Source organism: Rutidosis leptorrhynchoides, chromosome 4 (genome assembly GCF_046630445.1).
Source record: "Rutidosis leptorrhynchoides isolate AG116_Rl617_1_P2 chromosome 4, CSIRO_AGI_Rlap_v1, whole genome shotgun sequence".
Lineage (NCBI taxonomy): Eukaryota > Viridiplantae > Streptophyta > Magnoliopsida > Asterales > Asteraceae > Rutidosis > Rutidosis leptorrhynchoides.
This window is the reverse complement of record NC_092336.1, coordinates 580,570,043-580,576,133: the sequence shown is the minus strand read 5'-3', so window position 1 is coordinate 580,576,133 and position 6,091 is coordinate 580,570,043.

The following is a 6,091-nucleotide window of genomic DNA, read 5'->3' as shown; positions in this document are numbered from 1 at the left end:
CATATGTATTTAGTAAGACGTTGTAATAACGATAATCGTTATATATATCGTTTCGAGTTTCTTAACTTAGTAGTCTCATTTTTATGTATATAATACATTGTTAATATACATATGGAGATACTTACTTATCATAATCTCATGTTAACTATATATATATATCCATATATATATTGTCATGTCATTTTTACAAGTTTTAACGTTCGTGAATCGCCGGTCAACTTGGGTGGTCAATTGTCTACATGAAACTCATTTCAAATAATCAAGTCTTAATAAGTTTGATTGCTTAACATGTTGAAAACATTTAATCATGTAAATAACAATTTCATTTAATATATATAAACATGGAAAAGTTCGGGTCACTACACTAATGACCTCATAATCCTAGCATTGAATTGTTTAATTACGAAACTACCCTTATACAAAAAAACTTCTATTTATGAATAATTATCTAATACGGAGTAGAAGAAAATATCATTCAATGAATAGTTAATGAATTATTTCCTGAGAGTTTGTTTGTGTTCATTTTGTATTAAATAACGAACTATCATTTCCACTTATAATTTGTATTTATATAGGAGCTTAAGAAATTTAGTTTAATATTACATACTTATGATCATTTGTTAATTAGGAGTTTAAAAAATTAAAATATAAAATTGAACTTAGTACTTACAACCGAACATACGGATGTTCACTGCTGTATCATGGGTTTATTACTCTCCGTTTTTTTGTTTTGTTTTGCTTTTCATAAAACCTGCAACAACTATAACTTATAAAATACATACTGTTATAGATTGAATATGTACTGGCAATTTTGACATGTGGAGATTATTTGAGGCACATTTTTTTATAATAATAGAATGTAATGTATATGTAACCTGAACTCGGAGAATGAAGAGATAGAAGGGTAATGGGGTCAGACATAAAAAAAAATTTATTGGAGTTACAATTTTCAGCTTATTTAAAGGGCTAGAAAAATAACTCGATCTATACACACATTCTTAATGTGAAGGTGTTGCATTTGGCGGGTCAGAAACATATCAAAATGGGTTTCGACATAAATGGGTAATATTTTTGCAATAGTCTTCCCTTGTGTAATATTTTCTTTCTTTTTTCGTTAAACAAGTTCGTATATGTATTTATTCCTAATGTTCAAATTCATACTAAAGATTGTTTATTTGTAAATACTGTGACGACCCGAAAATTTTTAACCAAATTTAAACTTAATCTTTATATGTTTCCGACACGATAAGCAAAGTCTATAATGTTGAGTCTCGAAAAGTTTGAAACTATATTCATGCAATCAGTTACCCTTTTGACTGTGCCCAACGATTCACGAATCATTGTGTGTAAATAGATATGTAATTATATATTTACATATATAAATATAAGTGTACATATTAAATTGAATTAATAAAATACAAAATAATCATTTGAATTGAAATTGTAAAGTAAAATACAAAGTAATTAAGCTATTATATATATATATATATATATATATATATATATATATATATATATATATATATATATGAATTCTATAAATATTATTATATGCATATTGTAAAACATATAAAAGATATAAATATTATGTGTTGGAAATTTACAATATCTATTTCTATTATAAAATAACATGATATCCTAAGTAAAAATATGTCATTATATATAATAAATAATTATTAAATATTACATAATTAATAATATGTAATATCAATATACTAAACTTATTTACAAATTAAAGTATAGTTATTATATTAATAATGTTATTATTACTTTCATTAAAATAAATATTAATATTAATATTAGAATTATGAATATTATTATGTTAATATTATATATTGATATAAAACCTAATACATGTAATTTGTTACATTAATGTTGTATTTTAAAAATCATTATTTAGAAAATAATACAATTTATTATTATTATCACTAATAATATTATTATTATTATTATCATTTTTGTTATTATTATCATTAAATATTATGAAACTTATTAAAATCATTATCATTGTTATTATTATTAAAATTATTCATTTATCCTTAAAAATAATAATAATAATAATAATAATAATATTATTATTATTATTATTATTATTATTATTATTATTATTATTATTAATAATACTTTAGATTAATATTAATATAATTATAATTAATAATTATGAATATTAATTATAAAAAGAACCGTAAGAAAATCTTATTTGGAATCAGAATCAGATTCAAGTTCCTTTCAACCTTTAGATAATTTTGAATTCTTGTTTAAAATCGATCACAATCAATACAGTTAAAGAGTACGATTTTCTGTTAACCATCTATTTTAGTTTTATTTTTTTATTAGATTTTCGTCCTTGAAAATAAATTCTGTCGATCAACTTGGCCTTATAATTGAGGCAATTCAGTGTTAAGTGTTAACAATAAACCCACATTATCAATTAACAACTACAATTATCTTTTACAGAGTCTAAATTGTTGAAATTACATCAAATATCGAAGAACACCCAGTAAATACTCTATTCGTGACATCCTCAAATCAAAATCTCAATTTTCGTATCAGTTTTAAAAATCTAAAAATGTAGAAGTGTTAGTAATCTTTTATTCAATCTTTCTGCAGAGTTTCAATAATTAATTTGTAAAATCAACAACGCATTTTGAGGTCAAAGTTTTTAAATAAAAGTCAATTGCTTGTTCTTCATCAAAATTCGGATTCATTTTTGTGTTTCAAGTTAAATTGATGATTCCTACAGTTTGTAGGAATGAATTAAAAACTTTTTCATGAAGGAATCCAGAGCTAAAACAGTCTGTAATTCAATACCAAGTTTGAAGTTGATGTGTTCTTCGTGAATACTGTTACTGCTATATTTTTTTCTTTCGTTTCTGTTTTGATTAATCCCCAATCACCACACATAAACGTTTAAGTAATGTTTGAAAATCCTAAAACCGTTCACTTTTATAGTTATTAAAATGGTATTTGATTTTTGGTCGATTGAAATTGGTTGAAGAAGAAGAAGGAGAAACGGTTACAAGAAAATGGATTCGAGTCCCTTTTGGGTGGAGAATTAAAACAGAAATAATTGGACAGAGGGACGGTTCGTATGGGTTCGAGTCCCGTTTGGAGCATTTCTTTTTAGGAGGGTATACACCTTTATTCCCATTTCCATTATTATTATTATAATTATTATTATTATTATTATTATTATTATTATTATTATTATTATTATTATTATTATTATTATTATTATTATTATTATTATTATTATTGGTAATACTAATTATTATTATTATTATTATTGTTATGATAAGTATTATTAATATTAACATTATTATTATGATTATTATTATTGTAACTAGTATTATTAGTATTAGTATTGTTATTATTACTAGTATTATTATTATTAAGTAGGATAAATATTGATATTATCATTAATAATAAAATTGTTATTTTTATTATTATGATTTTGAATATGTTAATAACATTGATATTATAAAGTTAATAATAAAAGTTAATATGGTAAAATTATAGAAAATAATTATGAATTATATGATTATATGTAGAATTATGAATTTGACTAAGAAATTAAGTTATAGAAATTGTAGTTATAAGTTGAGAAATTAAAAAAAAAAAAGTTTTGATAAACCTGATTATTATTATTACCACTGGTATTATTATTATCATTATAATATTAAAGCAAAGTATCATTTTATTATTATTATTAGAATTATTAATATTAATATTATTATTATTATTATTATTATTATTATTATTATTATTATTATTATTATTATTATTATTATTATTATTATTATTATTATTATTATTATTATTATTATTATTTTCACCATTATAATTAAAATTAACAAAATTATCATTTTTCTTAAGATTTAACATTATTAGTAAAGTTGTTATTTTTATTAAAGTTATTATTATCAAAATTAACATTATTATTATTATTATTATTATTATTATTATTATTATTATTATTATTATTATTGTTATTATTATTATTATTATTATTATTATTATTATTATTATTATTATTATTATTATTATTATTATTATTATTATTATTATCCTTAATCTAGTATATTTACAATTATTAATAAATGGTCTTTACATAAAAATATGTTTTATGCACATAACTTAACTATATTAATGCTTTTATTTATTTAAAAATATATAAAATGAATACAATTAATTAAATAATGAAATATATATATATATATATATATATATATATATATATATATATATATATATATATATATATATATATATATATATATATATATATATATATATATATATATATATATATAAGTTATTAATATAGAAATTATATCACTAATAATAATATATATTTTTGTTCGATTACGATTATATGTTTTAATATATATATGAATGATATAGGTTCGTGAATCCGAGGCCAACCCTGCATTGTTCAGTTTCGTCGTATGCATATTTTTACTACAAAATATCGTATTGTGAGTTTCATTACTCCCTTTTTATATATATTTTTGGGACTGAGAATACATGCGCTGCTTTTATAACTGTTTTACGAAATAGACACAAGTAATCGAAACTACATTCTATGGTTGAATTATTATACTGGATATCACCCTTTTAGCTTGGTAGCCTAAGAATTTGGGAACAGACCCCCAAATTGACGCGAATCCCGAAGATAGATCTATGGACTTTGATACGTCCCATCTGGGTTACGGATGCTTTAGTACTTCGATTTATATACAGATGAGTGTACCTGTATATTGGGGATATTCTAGATGCCTTTGTTAATGTCAGTTACCAGGTGTTAACCATATGAATGATTTTTAATTCGCAGGTTATGCGTACTATTTTGAACTCCGGTTACGTGTACAATTATATATCTGAAATCTTGTGGTCTATTAAAATGATGGAAATGAATGTTTATGATAACTAATGAACTTACCAACCTTTTGGTTGACACTTGAAAGCATGTTTATTCTCAGGTTTGAAAGAAATCTTCCGCTGTGCATTTGCTCATTTTAGAGATATTACTGGGAGTCATTCATGGCATATTTCAAAAGACGTTGCATTCAAGTCGTTGAGTTCAATAAGATCATTATTAAGTCATTGATAGTTTGATATAATATGAAATGGTATGCATGCCAGTTAACTTTCGATGTAATGAAAGTTTGTCTTTTAAAAACGAATGCAATGTTTGTAAAATGTATCATTTAGAGGTCAAACACCTCGCAATGTAATCATATGTTATTGTATTCGTAATTATGAATTATGACGGGTCATCTCATGTGGTATCAGATCGGTGGTCTTAGCGAACCAGGTCTGCATTAGTGTGTCTAATTGATAGTCGTTAGGATGCATTAGTGAGTCTGGACTTCGACCTTAGTTGCATGTCAAAAGTTTTGCTTATCATTTTTCTGTCAGAAATTACTTGCTTATCATTCTTAGTCTAGACACATCTTACTGCATTGATTGCATAAATAGTGTATAGAAAAAATTCATATCTTAGCGTATCTTCTAATGCATATCTTAACGTATCTGTTACTGTAAACTTTGCCTGACATATTTCAAAGATTTCTCCGTAATTTATGGGATTTTGGTATTATATATACATATGTAATTTATGTATTAAAGAATACCAAAGCTAAGTCTTATAATCTTCCTCATATCGAAAAATCATTTCCCTACTCTGTACGAGATGGATCCTGCAACTAGTTCCAGTTTCCCGGATTCCGACAGCTATTCCGATATGGAGTTTCACTCGAGCTTCGAAAGCAGTGTGACCGGAATGGACCAACCAATCAGCCATCATCTATTCTGGATGAATTGGGGATGGGTTCGTAGCCTACTTAATCATTGGAGGCAAGAAGAAGGTGATCCTTTTCACCCATCACATTGCCCTCTTGGCGATGAACCTGAAGCACTCACCGGCGAACCTGTTCGAGACACCATTTTCTCTCTCATTTCCAGAGTATCTCGTCATGACTATATACTATCTCAAATTCTAGATCTTATTCATCCGCTCGTCCGAACCAACAATCATCCCTGTGTAATAGAAGAAGTTAACGAGCTTCGCGCTCGGGTAGTGGCTTTG